Source organism: Narcine bancroftii, chromosome 6, assembly GCF_036971445.1.
Source record: "Narcine bancroftii isolate sNarBan1 chromosome 6, sNarBan1.hap1, whole genome shotgun sequence".
Taxonomy (NCBI): domain Eukaryota; kingdom Metazoa; phylum Chordata; class Chondrichthyes; order Torpediniformes; family Narcinidae; genus Narcine; species Narcine bancroftii.
This window is the reverse complement of record NC_091474.1, coordinates 43,165,490-43,181,997: the sequence shown is the minus strand read 5'-3', so window position 1 is coordinate 43,181,997 and position 16,508 is coordinate 43,165,490. Positions and strand designations below refer to the sequence as shown.

Genomic DNA, 16,508 nt, shown 5'->3' with positions numbered 1-16,508 from the left:
AAGTAAGGCAGTGTCTTTAATTCATTGATTATTCAGGAATCTGATGGCAGTGGGGAAGAAGCTGTCCTTGTGCTGTTGAGTACTCGTCTTTAGGCTCCTGTACCTTTTCCCAATGGTAACAAGTGACAAGGGCGTGGTGGGGGTCTTTCAGGATAGAGGCTGCTTTTTTAAGACACTGCCTTATGTAGATGTCTTCGATGGAGTGAAGTCTGGTGCTTGTAATGTTGCAGGCTGAATTAACAACTCTCTGGACTTTATTCTTGTCGTGAGAGTTGGTGCCTCCATGCCAGTTAGTGATGCCACCAGCCAGAATGCTCTCCACGGTACACCTGTAGAAGATTTCAAGAGTTTTTGGTGACTTACTGAATCTCGTCAGACATCTCACAAAGTATAGCCGCTGGGGAGCCTTCTTTGTGATTGCATCAACATGGAGGCTCCAGGACAGAGCTTGGTACAGGTGTGTCCAAGCACTCATGACTGTATGCTAAGGAAAGCAGTGTTCGAATGACTCGTCCATGGAAACTCCCACTTCACAGTCCACCTCAGTGGATAAAAACTCTCTCTCTCTCCCCTTTAATTGAGCAATTGCCTATCTATGTCACTGCAATGTCTTTTGTCCCATGGACTTGAACCTTGATGACAAACTTGCTTTTTGATACTTTAGCATAATGCGGTTAGCATAGAGGTTAGTGCAACGCTGTTACAGTGCCAGCGATTGGGACAGGGGTTCAAAACCCGTGCTGTTTGTAAGGAGTTTGTACATTCTCCCCATGTCTATGTGGGTTTTCCCCAGGGGCTTCGGTTTCCTCCCACTGTTCAAACTGTACTGAGTGGACTGAAAGGGCCAGTTACTGTATTGTATATTGTAGCCGGCCAGGTCAACCCTGCACACGATGGGGCGAATCGCTGTAGCGAACAGCCAGCGTGGCAGGGCACAGGGGCTTTCCCCCCACCGTGCAGAAGTTCCAGACTGCAGGAGCGCGTTGCCAGTGGAACGGCCAGGCCTCACAGCAGCATTATGACATCACTCCCATGAGCCTGTTGCCTCCCATAAAAAGGAACGCACGTGGTTTGAATAAAAGGCAGTTACTCACTTACCTGCTTGGTGTGGTCAGTATTCATTTCAGCATCTCTGCCTTTAGCGGTGCTACAGTGGGGCACCGAACAAAAACCAGTCACGCAGCTGGCTGCAGCTTGCAGAATCACAGTTCACCCTGCAAGGAATAACAGCTGAGGACACAAAGTTCTGGCACGTGGACAGTGCCCTAGACCCCACCACAGCAGCGAAAGTCACCCTGTTTGTCAACAAACCACCTTTGGATGGCAAGTACATGATGTTTAAACAGTTTTTGCTCGAGTCATTTGTACTTAGCCGGAATGAACGGCCCATTTGGGTGCTTAATACACAGAGCCTAGGTGATCGCAACCCCTCAGAACTGATGCAGGAGCTAGTGGCCCTTGCAGATGGCCACACAAAGTGTTTCCTGTTTGAGGCACTGTTTCTTTCCAAGTTGCTGATCCATGTTGCTGCCGACATCTCCAACAGGACTTCGCCACACAACTCCAAAGTGCCCAGATTTTTTCCAAAGTCAATCTAGTGAAGGGCTACCACCAGGTCCAAGTGCAACAGGATGACATCAGGAAGATGGCCATAATCATCCCGTTTGGCCTCTTTAAGTTCCTAAGAATGCCATTTGGGCTGAAAAATGCAGCCCAAACATTCCAGCACCTCATGGACATAATGGCAAGAGACCTGGAGGGGATTTTTGTGTACCTGGATGACATCCTTATTGCCAGCCCAGACGCCAGGACCCACAAAGAACATTTAAAATTCCTGAATGCCCGGCTGCAGACTTTTGGGCTAACCATCAACCTGTCCAAGTGCCAGTTTGGTTTGTCCACCATTGACTTCCTTGGGCACTGCATCTCCAGCGAAGGAGCCACACCTTTGCCTAACAAGGTCGAGGCCATTCAGAACCCTCAAAGGCCTGCAGGAATTCCTTGGGATGGTGAATTTCTATCATCCCTTCCTCCCAGGAGCAGCATTCACCATGTGGCCTCTCTTCGACTTCATTAAGGCAGGTAACAAGGAACCCAGCTGGTCTGCGGAAACACTCCAGGCATTCGAGGAGACCAAAACAGCACTCTCCAAAGCCACGTTCCTGGCACACCTGGATCCAATTACCCCTGTCATTAATGTTGAAGTACAGTTTTTGATCGCAAACCGCTGGCAATGTACCTGGCCATATGCCATTTCCGATACATCCTCGAAGGCAGAGTGTTCACAGCCTACACAGACCACAAGCCACTGGTGCAGGCACTGGGCAAAGTCTCAGACCCCCTGGTTGGCGAGGCAACAATGGCACATTTCGTATATCTCTGAATGTACAACAGATATCTGCCACATAGTGGGGAAGTCCAATGTGGTAGCTGATGTGCTGTCCAGGCCAAGTAGCATCGACACAGCTCAGCCTGCCAGGGACCAGGCTGAAGATGCCGACACCCAGGCATTCCACACCACCATCACCAGCCTACAAATTGAGTTCGCGCCAGATCCAGGAGGCCCAACACTCCTGTGGGATATGTCAACAGGCAACCCCATGCCAATCCTGCCCATGACCTGGAGACAATCAAGTGCATGGACTCTCTCATCCTTCCATCCAGTCAACAGTCTGCCTCATTTCAGACAGATTTGTAAGGCACGGGCTTCAGCGCAAATTTTCACATTGGGCAAATCCTGTGTACAATGCCTGTGAGCTAAAGTCCATCGGCACACTAAAGGTCCAGTGCAATGTTTCCCGCCCACAGCAGACATTGTATGGCCCCCCTTCCCATCAGTCAGGGGATGAGGTACCTTTTCACCATGATTGACCACTTTACACATTAGCCAGAGGCGGTGCCCATGCTGGCCGATACATAGACCTGTGTGAGAGCCTTTACCATTTTGGTGTCCCTTCCCACATAACTTCGGACCGGGGAACCCAGTTTCCTCTTCCCTCTGGGTAACCATGGCCAAATTCGGCAGCAGCCAGCTACACCACATAACTACCTACTACCCCCAATCCAATGGGCTGGTAGAGTACTTTCACTGTCATCTAAAAGCAGCCCTCAAATCACAGCTACATGGACCCAACTGGATGGATGAACTCCTATGGGTCCTGCTGGGCATCTGCACAGCACCTAAAGAGAGCCTCCCCACCTCATCGGCGGAAATTGTCTACGGCGCACCAATGTCCATCCCAGGTGACGTCCATTTCGGCTCAACAGAACCACCACCGAATGCCCTGGACATCCTACCGCGGATGAGGAACCACACTGCCTACCCACGTCCACATCTTACCATATCCCACAAGAACTCAAAGCTGTGGACTTTGTCTTTGTAAGACAGGGTAAACCTGGTACCACCACCCTGCAGTGCCCTTACAAAGGTCCTTTCAAGGTACTGAGAAGGAGAGGGTTGTATACTCAAGACATTCGAGGCAGGCATGACATGTTTACAGTTGACCGCCTCAAGAAAGCTCACTTGGACTGCTCAGAGCCTTTCCCTGGTGCTGGGGGTGGCTGCCCAAAGACAGACTCCCAAACATTATCCAAAGAGACTGCGATTCTTGGGTGGTGAAGCGGGCCAGGTCAACCCCACACACAACGGGCCGAATCGCTGTAGCGAACAGCCAGCACAGCAGGGCATGGGGCTTCCCCCCCACCGCGCAGAAGTTCCAGGCTGCAGGAACGCGTTGTCAGGGGAACGGCCAGGCCACACAGCAGCATTATGACATCGCTCCCTTGAGCCTGTCGGCTCCCCTAAAAAGGAACGCATGCTTTTAATAAATGGCAGTTATTGGTTACTTTATTTACTTTATTTCAGTAGCTTTGCCTTTAGCAGTGCCTCAATGTTTAAATTTAAAAAGAAATTAAATTTAAAACCTCTTGGAAATCCATAGGTACATCAACTGCATTTGCCTCATTCCTCTTATTCAAAGAAAAATATCCAAATAGTTCTGAATGATCACTGGTCATTGTTACTGAATTTGACCTTCTGAGGCCAAACTCATCGGTCTGAAGTGACTGGATTTGTACCTCCACCCACTTTTTCACAAGAGTGTGAAAATTTCAATTTTCTAAATCGTAGTCTTAACCTTGATGTCAGAAGAATATTCTTCCAAAGCAGAATCATTGCACTACATCCCAGTCCTCCTTTTACTTAAACACTTTTTTCATCTATTTTTAAATGTTGACATTGTTCTTGTATCTATTCTAGTCTGTTTCACAGCTTCTTGAGAGGCTGAGTTAAAGAAACTGTTCTGTCATCTGATCTCATACACTGCACTTGATACTTAACATGTGGCTCTTCGTAGATAGTCCTTAACAATTGTAAATAGCATGTTCCTGTGTGGACAACCTCTTCACTTCACCCATGTTAAATATCTCTCTCAAGTTACCTAGCTGTCTTCTTACTTCCAGACTAGAATTCCCTCCTTTAATTTCACTCCAGTTATAGAGTTACCCATAGTTCAAATTCAAGTTTATGATAATCTGACTGTGCAATTATCGTGGCATCTCTCTTCTGTTAGTTGTGGGAAAATGCCTCGCAGAGATCATCCTTAGACGTTTGGTGACCAACATCAATAACAACATCCTTCCAGAAAGCCAGTGTGGTTTCGAACAGGCCGTAGTACAGTGGATATTATCTTCTCACTGAGGCAGCTCCAAGAGAAATGTGTTGAGCAGCAGAGAAGTCTCTTTGTCACATTTGTTGATCTAATTAAAGCATTTGACACTGTTAGGAGAGATGGACTATGCAAGCTCTTACCAAAATCTGGTTGCCCTCCACACCTAACCAACATCATCTGTCAGTTCCACAAAGGAATGGAAGGTAGGTGTGGTGAGTTGTGTTTTGGCTTCTACTCTGTTTGAACTATTCTTCACTGCCACATTAGAGCTGAAGTTAGGGGTCTTCCTACAAATGAGGGTTGATGGCGGGCTCCTCAACCTCATAAGACTGAGAGCAAAAACAAAAATCAAGGACTTTGTGACGCATGAGCTACAGTTTGCTGATGACTGTGCACTGGTTGCCCACTCTCTCGAAGACTTACCGGAGATCACCAGTCACTTTGCCAGTGCTGCCAAGAGCTACAGATTGACAATCACCCTGAAAAAGACGTACGTTTTGTACCAACTGACTCCTGGCTCAAGCTACGAAGAGCCAGCTGTCCTCATTGATGACACGTCTCAATGCTGCCAACAAGTTTTGCTACCTGGGCAGCTCAATAACATCCTCAGCTTCTCCATATGTAGACATTGAGTCAAGAACCAGCAAGGCCTGCTTTGCCTTTGGTCACCTGAAAGATCAGTTTGGTCATGGAACATCAGGTTGGTCACCAAGTACAAGGTGTACAGAAGCATTATCATATCAGCTTTGCTGTATGGATGTGAGACGTGGTGCCCATATCAGAGTTACCAACTGCAGCAGCGTCACCTATGTTCTCTGATGAAGATCACTTGGCAAGACAAGGTCTCCGATATCAAGGTCCTTTCCCGAGCCAAAATGCCAGCAGCTTCAACCTTGGTGATGTTGGCCCAACTGCGCTGGGCAGGACATGTTGTCAGAATGCCTGACAGAAGACTGTCCAAGGGCAACTTGTACGCCCAACTGTCCAGTGGTACCTGTAATCAAGGAGGCCAGTGACTACAATACAAGGATGTTCTGCACAGGAGCCTCAAGAAAGCTGACATTACCCCATCAACATGGGAGGATCTGGCTAAAGATTGCTCGCAGTGGAGGGATGCCATCAGAAAATATATGGACGCTGCCGAGAACAAGCTCAAAGAGGCAACAGAGGGAAGGCACAGAAAGTGCCAGAACAGAGCTTCTGCCCCTGTTGCCCCTCCAGGCCTCACCCGTTAAGTATGTGGCAAGCAGGGCCTGTCAGGATCAGCCTGTACAGCCCCTCCATATCAAACTGCACAAACCGAAAAGAACCATCATCATCCAATGGGATGGATAGTTAGTAGAAGAGAATGTTGTCAATGGAGGAAAGGGAGATCCTAGTGATCTCCTTGGCCATTTTGATGATCCTCTGTATTGTCCTCCTTAATGATGCAGTGATGCAGCCCTCTGGCCCAACTAATCTACATTGACCTAGTTGCCTCCCTGAGCTCATCCCATTTGGCCCATATTTTTCAACACCTTCCCTATCCATGCATCTGTCCGAATTCTTTTTAAATGCGTGACTTGGTCCACATTCTCAGCACCCTCTGAGTGAAAATGTTTCCCCTCAGGGCTCTTTTGAATCATTCTCCATCCACCTTAAACCTATGACCTCTAATTATGGAATTTCCTGCCCTGGGAAAAAGACTGTGTCCTTATGCATGCCCCTCCTATTCTCTGTTCTCCTTACCTAGATTTGTCCAGTTCCCCAAGTTCATAATACTAATAGTACAATAATGTTTCATTAAAAATACAAATATATTTTAGGTAATTTAAGTTTAAAAAAAAACATTTAAGGGTTGTCCACTGGCTCTTCTGAACGTTGAGTTGTCATGGTATGTGAGAATGATCTCCTTGGAGACTGTGATGCAAACAGGTGGCTCAATATGCCAAGAGTCACAGGAGGTTGTGGGATAGGATTGGGGATGAATGGTGCAGCAGCATGTACCCACCTCTCTTCCCTACAAGAGTCATTGGTGTTCGCACTGAAACAACAGCTCTCTGAGCATATTGCTAGTCTCGCACATCCAACTCCCACAACACAGCAGTCTCATGGTAATGAATCAGACCAGACATGCTGTTACCTTCACACAATCAGTGCCAGGCTCTGCTGCAAGATAATGCAAGCTCTATGGCTGTAACTGTAACCCTTCCATATCTGTGGAAACCTGGGAGAGCAGGCATAGATCTCACCATAGACCCTATAGCATCAAGACAAGTATGTACATCCTCATTTTGAAATTAACAAGAAAATCTGCACATGCTGGGGTAAAATGCAAGGCACAAATGTTCTGGAGAAATTCAGCAGGTCACATCGGAAGTAAAAGGCAATCCAACGTTTTGGGTCTGAGAGGACCCAGGCCTAAAATATCAATTGGCTTTTACTTTCTGCGGATGCTGCATGACCTTTTGAGTGTCTTCATTTTTGAGGTTTTATATACACTGGAATCTAACTGATGTGCCAGGCTTGAGTTACATTCAGAATGCAATCATGAGTTTCATGCATGTTTGGATACAGGATCTCTGATATGGAGAGTAAGTTAGAGGGTTGAATCCAGTCCCGAGGATCAGATGGTTGAAGAGCAAAATAATAGATTTGGAGAATTTTGTGACTAATTTTAAATAAAATTAAGTAAGTAAAGGAGAAACTTGCTTCAGTTAAGAATAACACTGGGCAGAGTTTAACTAGTTGGCATTTCCGAAGCCACTCTCTACTTTTCTGGAGTAGTGTATCCAGGGAATATCTTCCTCGCTGTAGGGGTGTCACTTGTAATTGCAGGATGCCTGTTAGATCATTCATTGATGTTAATTGGTTCCTCTCAGATATAGAGTCTAGAGTGAGCAAAAAGAAGCTGGAGAGACTCAATAAGTCAGGTGAGGAGAAATAGTCAGTCTGTGTTTTGAGTTGGCACCATTTATTGAGAGGAAGAGGTGATATCAAGGGGGGACGGGGCAGGGCAGGAGAAACTGGAGAAAGGCTAATGAGCTATTGGACCTCCAGACCTGAATGAGTGCAGATTGGCAAGAACATCTCCACAATTTCCATCAATACCATAGTACCACAGGGCTGTATACTTAGTCCCCAGCTCTCCGTAGATTTTAGGAACGGAAAACCAGGGGAGTACGATCCCAAAGTCCAGAGATCATTGGAAAATTAGAGGTGGAGAGTCACTATTCAAAGGACCTTTCCTGGACCCAACATACTAATGTCAGCATCTCTACTTCCTCAGGAATTTGCAGAGTTTCGGCATGACATCGGAAACCTTGGGAAAATTCTACAGATGGAAAGTGTGCTGACCGGCTGCATCACAGCCAGGTGTGGGGGAACCAAAAACCTCAGTGCAAAAAGCCCTGCAAATGGTAGTGGATACAGCCCAGTACATCACAGGCAAAACTCTCTCCACCCTCAAAAAAAATCTACATGGAATGCTGCAGTTGGAGAGCTGCAGCAATCATCAAGGAAAGCGGTATAGATGCCACAAGACTCTCACCACCAGGTTCAGGAACTATTGCTACTCCTCCACTATCACATTCCTCAGCAAAAAATTCAGTCAGAGACACAATTAAAGATTCTTTGCAAATTATTTATTACTGAATATTTTTTTCTGCATTGCACAGTTTGGTTACATTTCCCTGTTTTTGTACATAGAAATTCTGCCTAGCTAGCAGAAAAAAGAATCTCAAGGTTGTATGTAATGTCATGTATGTACTCTGATAATAAATTTGAACTTTGACAGGTGGGAGAAGTGGAGGGAGAGACCACTAGGGGAGGGGGAGAACTAGAGCGAAAAGTTCAGAATCAGAATTTATTGTCATGAACAAGTCATGCAATATACCAAAAAGCCCAGAGATCTTCCGCGACATACCAAAAAGCCCAGAGATCTTCCGCGACATACCAAGAAGCCCAGAGATCTTTAGTGACATACCAAAAAACCCAGAGATCTTCCGCGACATACCAAAAAAACCAGAGATCTTCCGCGACATACCAAAAAAACTAGAGATCTTCCGCGACATACCAAAAAACCCAGAGATCTTCCGCGACATACCAAAAAACCCAGAGATCTTCCGCGACATACCAAAAAGCCAGAGATCTTCCGCGACATACCAAAAAGCCAGAGATCTTCCGCAATATACCAAAAAACCCAGAGATCTTCCTTCTAAGTATTATAAGAAGTAAAGAATTTGGACTCGATTTAGATGGAGCACAAAAAAGATTTATTATGATAGTCCTAGCTGTAGGAAAAAAATGTATTATGTCAACCTGGAAATTAGAAGACAACTTGAGAATACAACAATGGTACATAGAAATAAATAAATGTATTCCATTAGAAAAAAATAATATAATTTAAGAAATAACATCACAATATTCGAACAAATATGGGAACCATACATGAAACACAATAGAGAAATCCTACCATGGACCTCCACCACCTAAAATGACAGAAGAAGACAACGAAATGAACCAACCCAGTATGTAAAAGTAAAAGACACAAATTTCTTGTTTATTTTTATTAAGTGACGACATTGTTTAAAGGGTTTAATGTATCATTTTGATTGAACTTTGAATAAATGGGAAGGGGGTGAGGGAGGGAGGGAAGGGAGGGGGGAAAAGGGGAGAAAATGACACTGTATATTTTTTTTTTCTTTGGCTTGGCTTCGCGGACGAAGATTTATGGAGGGGGTAAAAAAGTCCACGTCAGCTGCAGGCTCGTTTGTGGCTGACCAGTCCGATGCGGGACAGGCAGACACGATTGCAGCGGTTGCAAGGGAAAATTGGTTGGTTGGGGTTGGGTGTTGGGTTTTTCCTCCTTTGCCTTTTGTCAGTGAGGTGGGCTCTGCGGTCTTCTTCAAAGGAGGCTGCTGCCCGCCAAACTGTGAGGCGCCAAGATGCACGGTTTGAGGCGTTATCAGCCCACTGGCGGTGGTCAATGTGGCAGGCACCAAGAGATTTCTTTAGGCAGTCCTTGTACCTTTTCTTTGGTGCACCTCTGTCACGGTGGCCAGTGGAGAGCTCGCCATATAATACGATCTTGGGAAGGCGATGGTCCTCCATTCTGGAGACGTGACCCATCCAGCGCAGCTGGATCTTCAGCAGCGTGGACTCGGTGCTGTCGACCTCTGCCATCTCGAGTACCTCGACGTTAGGGGTGTGAGCGCTCCAATGGATGTTGAGGATGGAGCGGAGACAACGCTGGTGGAAGCGTTCTAGGAGCCGTAGGTGGTGCCGGTAGAGGACCCATGATTCGGAGCCGAACAGGAGTGTGGGTATGACAACGGCTCTGTATACGCTTATCTTTGTGAGGTTTTTCAGTTGGTTGTTTTTCCAGACTCTTTTGTGTAGTCTTCCAAAGGCGCTATTTGCCTTGGCGAGTCTGTTGTCTATCTCATTGTCGATCCTTGCATCTGATGAAATGGTGCAGCCGAGATAGGTAAAACAAAGGACTCTACATCACCTTTGTTGACCTCACCAAAGCCTTCGACACCGTGAGCAGGAAAGGGCTTTGGCAAATACTAGAGCGCATCGGATGTCCCCCAAAGTTCCTCAACATGATTATCCAACTGCACGAAAACCAACAAGGTCGGGTCAGATACAGCAATGAGCTCTCTGAACCCTTCTCCATTAACAATGGCGTGAAGCAAGGCTGTGTTCTCGCACCAACCCTCTTTTCAATCTTCTTCAGCATGATGCTGAACCAAGCCATGAAAGACCCCAACAATGAAGACGCTGTTTACATCCGGTACCGCACGGATGGCAGTCTCTTCAATCTGAGGCGCCTGCAAGCTCACACCAAGACACAAGAGAAACTTGTCCGTGAACTACTCTTTGCAGATGATGCCGCTTTAGTTGCCCATTCAGAGCCAGCTCTTCAGCGCTTGACGTCCTGCTTTGCGGAAACTGCCAAAATGTTTGGCCTGGAAGTCAGCCTGAAGAAAACTGAGGTCCTCCATCAGCCAGCTCCCCACCATGACTACCAGCCCCCCCACATCTGCATCGGGCACACAAAACTCAAAACGGACACTGTATATATTCAAGAGAAAAATATCTGTATGTATTTTGGTCAGTGTGGTTCATAGTGTGAAAAATAAAAAATTAAAAAAAAAACGTCATGAAATTTGGTGTTTTGTGGCAGCGTAATACTTGTACATTCATTTTCTACCATATTATTACATTTTAAGAAAAATAATAGTGCACGAGAAATAAGACAGTGTCATTGGTTAATAAAATTATGGATTATTCAGGAATCTGATGGCAGCGGGGAAGAAGCTGTCCTTGAGCCATTGAATGCTCGTCTTTAGACTCCTGTACCTTTTTCCTGATGGTAGCAGAGTGAAGAGGGCTTGGCCTGGGTGCTGGGGGTCTTTGAGCATAGATGCTGCTTTCTTAAGACACCGCCTCTTGTAGATGTCCTCGATGGAGTGAGGTCTGGTGCCTGTGATGTCGCAGGCCGAGTTAACAACCATCTGCAGTTTATTCTGTTCTTGAGAGTTGGACAGAATACTCTCCACAGTACACCTGTGGAAGGTTACAAGAGTCTTTGGTGACATACCAAACCTCCTCAGACACCTCACAAAGTATAGCCACTGGCGAGCCTTCCTTGTGATTGCATCCAAGTGATGGCTCCCGGACAGAACCTCAGAGGAATTAAAGCAGGAGTAGGTAGATTCATCGTGCTGGAGCTATCTGAATTGTAAAAAAAAATCAATGTTCTTACTGTTGGGGTTAAAGCTGCCAAGGAGGAATAGGATTGTTGGAGTTCCAAGATTCCAGTATCTGCAGTTTCTGAGCTTCACCGAAGTGATCAGTTGGAGCTGGAAGTGTACCCCAGTTGAGATTCAGACTGGGGGAGGAAGAAAACCTCTTCTGCTGACAGGTGAGATGAGAACTAGGGGGGACAACCTCAAGATGCAGGGGAGCAGATTTAAGACAGAGATGAGGAAGAACTGCTTCATCCAGAGAGGAGTGAGTTTGTGGAATTCTCTGCTCAAGGAAACAGTAGAGGGTGCCTCATTAAATGCATTTAAGACATGATAGATTTTTGAATAGAAGAGGTATTAAGAGTTATGGGGAACACATAGAATGGAGTCCACGCCAGATCAGCCATTGAATGACAGAGCAGGCTCGATGGCCCGGATATCCAACTCCTGCTCTATTTCTTGTTTTTAACCAGCGATCCAGAGGAGAACCATTCTGTTGTGTGGAAATGAAAAGGTTCACTGGGTTCAAAGAATAGCAGGGTTGGATGCAGGTTGAATGGAAAAATATTTTTTATTGAAAACACGTAAGACAATCATAAAAAGGATAACACGCAAGCATTCTCAATCACACAACACAGTGCAACCAGTCACATCGGACTTAACACAACCAATACTAACAACTGTGTATACAGACTTATCTCAACCAAGGACTACAATACTCTACTCGTCATTCCTTATCTAATATGGATGGGCTCAGATGCTATCCACAACTATAACAGTATACAACAGCCCTGGTCCCTATGTAGTGCACACCTCCTCCACCGTTGACCACAGAAGGATTCATCTCAGGGCCGGAGGACAGAAGAGAAAGAGCTACCACAGGTGGTAGACTTTATAGAATAGTAAATTGGAGAATCCATTCAGGTAATAACTAGATGATTAAAGGGGTCACTGGTCAGGTGTGCAGTAATGGATGGGCAGGGTCCGACCTTGATTGGCAGATGCGACTTCCAACTAGATTTCAGATTGAGAGGCCACAAGACCCTCTTCAATCCACACTACACAATCCAATACCAAAGAAAGCTAAGAATCCAAAGACTGGGTATGGCAGTGAAACATCCGGAGGAGAAAGTCTGGAGTAAGGTAGTGACTGGAGTGAGGCAGTGTTGGGAGGTGAGCAGGAGGTGAGCCCAAGGCTGGTCCGATGAAGCAGGGATGTGCAGAGGTGGCCTGATGTGTGGTGACTATAGCTGCTCCAGGGAGCTGCTCTATTGACTTCTGTTACCGTTTGCAGGTTGCCAGTACAGCCGAAGTCCTCAAGGCAAAGCCAAATCTCCAAGTACTGTGTAAAATCCTGGTTCCACAAGCCTAGAAGTGGGCTCATGAACTGAGGATGGTCTCATTTTGCCTAGGTGAGAGAGGATTTGGAGCAGATCAATGCCTAATGGTGCTGGTCACTTCATCTCTCTCTGATCACACCAAGGAATTCTGAACTCCTGGGGACAACTGAAGAATGCCCACCCAATCATTCCACAAAGCAACAGACCCCATTCCTGGCAATAGTCTCCCACTCTCTACCCTCTCCAATGTAATCACTTCTTTCCTGTAATGTTGTTTACTTTGTTAACTAATTTATCAACCAGTCCTGTATGTACTCTGTAGAGTCTGTAGACGTGCTCTATAAGGTCCCCTCCACACCAGAATGTCCTCCATTTATGTGCCAGATTATCTATTGGGTCAGGATGCAAAGTTAGGTGCAGAAGTGGCAGATGGAGTTCAATCCAGATAAGTATGAAATAAAGCATTTTGGAAGTTCGAACTTGAAGGCAGATGTATGTGATCAATGGCAGGAGTCTTGTGCATGGAGGAACAGAGGCATCTTGGGGTCCAGGTCCATAGATCTCTCAAGTGGATAGGGTAGTTGAGAAGGCTCATGGTATGCTGGGCTTCAGTAGTTGAGGGATTGAGTACAAGAGCCGTGAGATAATGTTGGAGCTCTATATAACTCTGGGAATACTAAGGGAATTGCATTCTGCTTTGATCACTCAATTACAGGAAGGATGTAGAAGCTTTAGAGAGGATGCAGAGATTTACCAGGAAGTTTTCTGGATAAGAGAAGCAATTTTGAAAGAGTTAGTGCTTTTCTCTTTGGAGCAACAAAGGATGAGAGGGACTTAATAGAGGATTATAAGATTATGAGGGGGTCGGATAGGGTGGACAGTCAACACTTCCTTCTCAGGGCGAAAACAACAAATACAAGGGTACATCTGTTTAAAGTGAGAGTGGGGAGATTTGAGAAGTAAGGTTTGGTACACAGAGGGTGTCTGGAATGCATTGCGGGAGGGGGTGGGTGGGGTGGTGGTGGAGGCTGGTACAATAGGGACATTCAAAAGAATCTTTGACATGCACATGGATGTAAGAAATGAGGAGGGATATGATGTGAGGATGGTTGTGGAGTAGGTTCACCTAGGTCAGAACAACATTGCGGACTGAAGGGCCTGTGTTGTGCTGGAATGTTCTTAGCTGAGATGTTTTCTCAGAGGACCTAGGGGTGCAATTGCAGATAAAGGAGCCCATCATTTAAAATGGAGGTGGGTGAAAGTTTCTTCTCTCAGAGGGGAGTGGCTCTCTGGAATTCTCTGTCTGCTCAGGATTGGTGGAAGGAACATTTTAGGTAGAAATACTTAAATATATGAAAGGCCGGGGAACTGAGGATAACACTGATCTGATGTAAAAGATGAACTGAGCCAAGTTCCCTCCAGGACAGGATGGGCTCCTGACGTCTGGCGGCCGACGCGACAACTACGGAAGTGCTCTGGAGTCAGGGTTGGATGAGGGCCTCCAGTGAGCAGTCCTGTCCATGGCTCAGTCCGCCAGTGTGAGGCTCCCTTGGTCAGTCTTGCTCCCCGTGGTGGTACCAATGGCTTAGCTCGAGCCCCAGTTTGAATGGGTGAATTGTTGACCAGGTGACCCGGCGCGCTGTGCCACTCGTATAACCGTGCTTGTGCTGTCTATTTCTAGGTGATATTTTGGGAGAGGAGGGGGTTCATGGAAGCTCTTCCCAAACCCGGCAGCCCCTAATTTCAGTGATCATTACTTTCCCTGGCAGAGTGTGACGGCTGGCAGCAACGGCAATGTGAGTCGGAGCACCAGTCATACATGGCAGATGCCGGTGTCCCCGCGGCTGGACAAAGATCACCCTGTTTAGCCTCAATTAACACACCCGACACAGTTCGTTCACTTTGCAGCTTTATTTTTAAAGTGTTTTTTTCTCTTTTGTTTTAAATATGATCGATGCGGTCAATCACAATCATCTGAAAACAAAACAAAAATTATTGATCACTTGGTTACAAATGCGTTGAACCGGAGGGGTGGCAGTGGCAGGGGGAGAGAGAGGGTTCGGCAGCCAGGGTGGTGGGAAGGTCGGTCCACACCACTGCTCTCACCGCACCGGCGCAAGGCTGAAGAAGGAACAGTGCCTCTGGCTGGGATGGTCTCCGGCAGGAGCCGTCTCACCCCTTCCCTCCCTCACTGCTCACACAGCCCCAGTTCGCTGAACTGAACACAATACTGTCTGTACTGACAATAACCACAACAGCAGTGCGAGTATAAGACAGCTTTAATAAACTAATATGTACACTAAGAGGTCTTGTCTCTCTGCAAGACGAACCTGGAAGGCTAGACTGTAGCTCTGGACTGCTTTATATACAAGGTCACCGGCTGACCCCTGGTGACCCATTACATATCACCACATTCACTCCCCCTTAAAATAATTGTTATTCCTCCCGCCCTCCTTCCCTTGTTTGTAAGTTCATAAGTCCAAAGTTTTTTGTGGCTTCCGTTGCCTTCTGGACCTCCTTGGTAGTGGTATAGGGGTGGGGAATGCAGTCTGCCTTTCGGCCTTTCTTGGTGGAGGTGTGGGAGTGGGAAGTACTGGTTGGTCATGTGGCTGTGTGGGCTGGGGATCCTCTTGTATGGGATTAGGTCCTGCCATCAAGTCTAGTGGTGATATTTTGTGGGGCAGGAGTACCCAGGGTCCTGATTTCCGGGGTGGGTGGTATAGTCCTCTGGGATGAGTTGATGGATGACTGTTCTAGTGACTGCCGCTGCGCTCCTTGTTGATCCGTAGACATCTGAGTTTCCTCCGCGTTGTTCACACATCTGGCTGGTGTGAGATCCCTGGTGGCCACTGAGTCTTCTCTTCCATCTGGGAATGTGACGAAGGCGTACTGAGGGTTCGCATGCCTTAACTCCACTTGATCCACCAGCTTTGTGGGGTTTGCAGTGCTTCCGGAGGAGAACAGGTCCCAGTGTCATCATTTAGGCAGCTCTGTGCCCGTCGTGGCTTTCCTTGTGAAAGAAAAGATACGGTCATGTGGGGTCATGTTAGTGGCAGTACACAACAAAGAACGTATAGAGTGTAGGGCTTCTGGGAACACTTTTTGCCATCTAGTAACAGGCAGGTCTTTTGCTTTTAAGGTCAAGAGGACATTTTCCAGATAGTGGCATTTTCCCTTTCGACTTGTCCATTCCCCCTGGGATTGTAACTTGTAGTGCGGCTAGTAGCAATCCCTCTCTCATGCAGGTACTGCTGTACTTCTGCGCTCATGAATGCAGCTCCCCTGTCTGTGTGTATGTAGTTCAGGTACCCAAATATGCTGAAGATGGGTTGGAGGCATTTTATAACAGTGGCTACTGCTACATCAGAACACGGGATTGGAAAGGGGAAATGGGAATATTCATCTATTACGTTTGGGAAATAGACATTTCTATTATTGGACGGGAGCGGGCCTTTAAAATCGAGGCTGAGGCACTCAAAAGGTTTGGTAGCTTTTGATAGGGTGGCTTTGTCTGGTCGGTAAAATTGCAGTTTGCATTCCGCACAGATGGGGCAACTCTTGTTCACTGACCTCTCTTCCTCTACCGAAAATGGGAAGTTTTGGGTTTTAATGAAGTGAAACAGTCTAGCGACCCCTGGGTGGCCCAGTTCATTGTGCAAGCTCTGCAACTAGGACGTGTGGTTAAGGATGGGACAAGTGCCTCTAGACAGCACGTCTGGGGGCTCATTGAGTCTCCCGGGGCGGTATAGAATGTTATAGTTAAA

At 46.7% G+C, this 16,508-nt stretch overlaps 1 long non-coding RNA gene across 1 annotated transcript; it reads left to right on the top strand.

Annotated features, from left to right (window-relative positions):
• Window positions 1–1,068: 1,068 nt before the first annotated feature.
• LOC138736023 (uncharacterized) lies at window positions 1,069–8,292 on the top strand. Its single transcript, XR_011340056.1, has 2 exons — window positions 1,069–1,323; window positions 7,939–8,292. It is a non-coding gene; the product is annotated as an uncharacterized lncRNA (long non-coding RNA).
• Window positions 8,293–16,508: the final 8,216 nt, after the last annotated feature.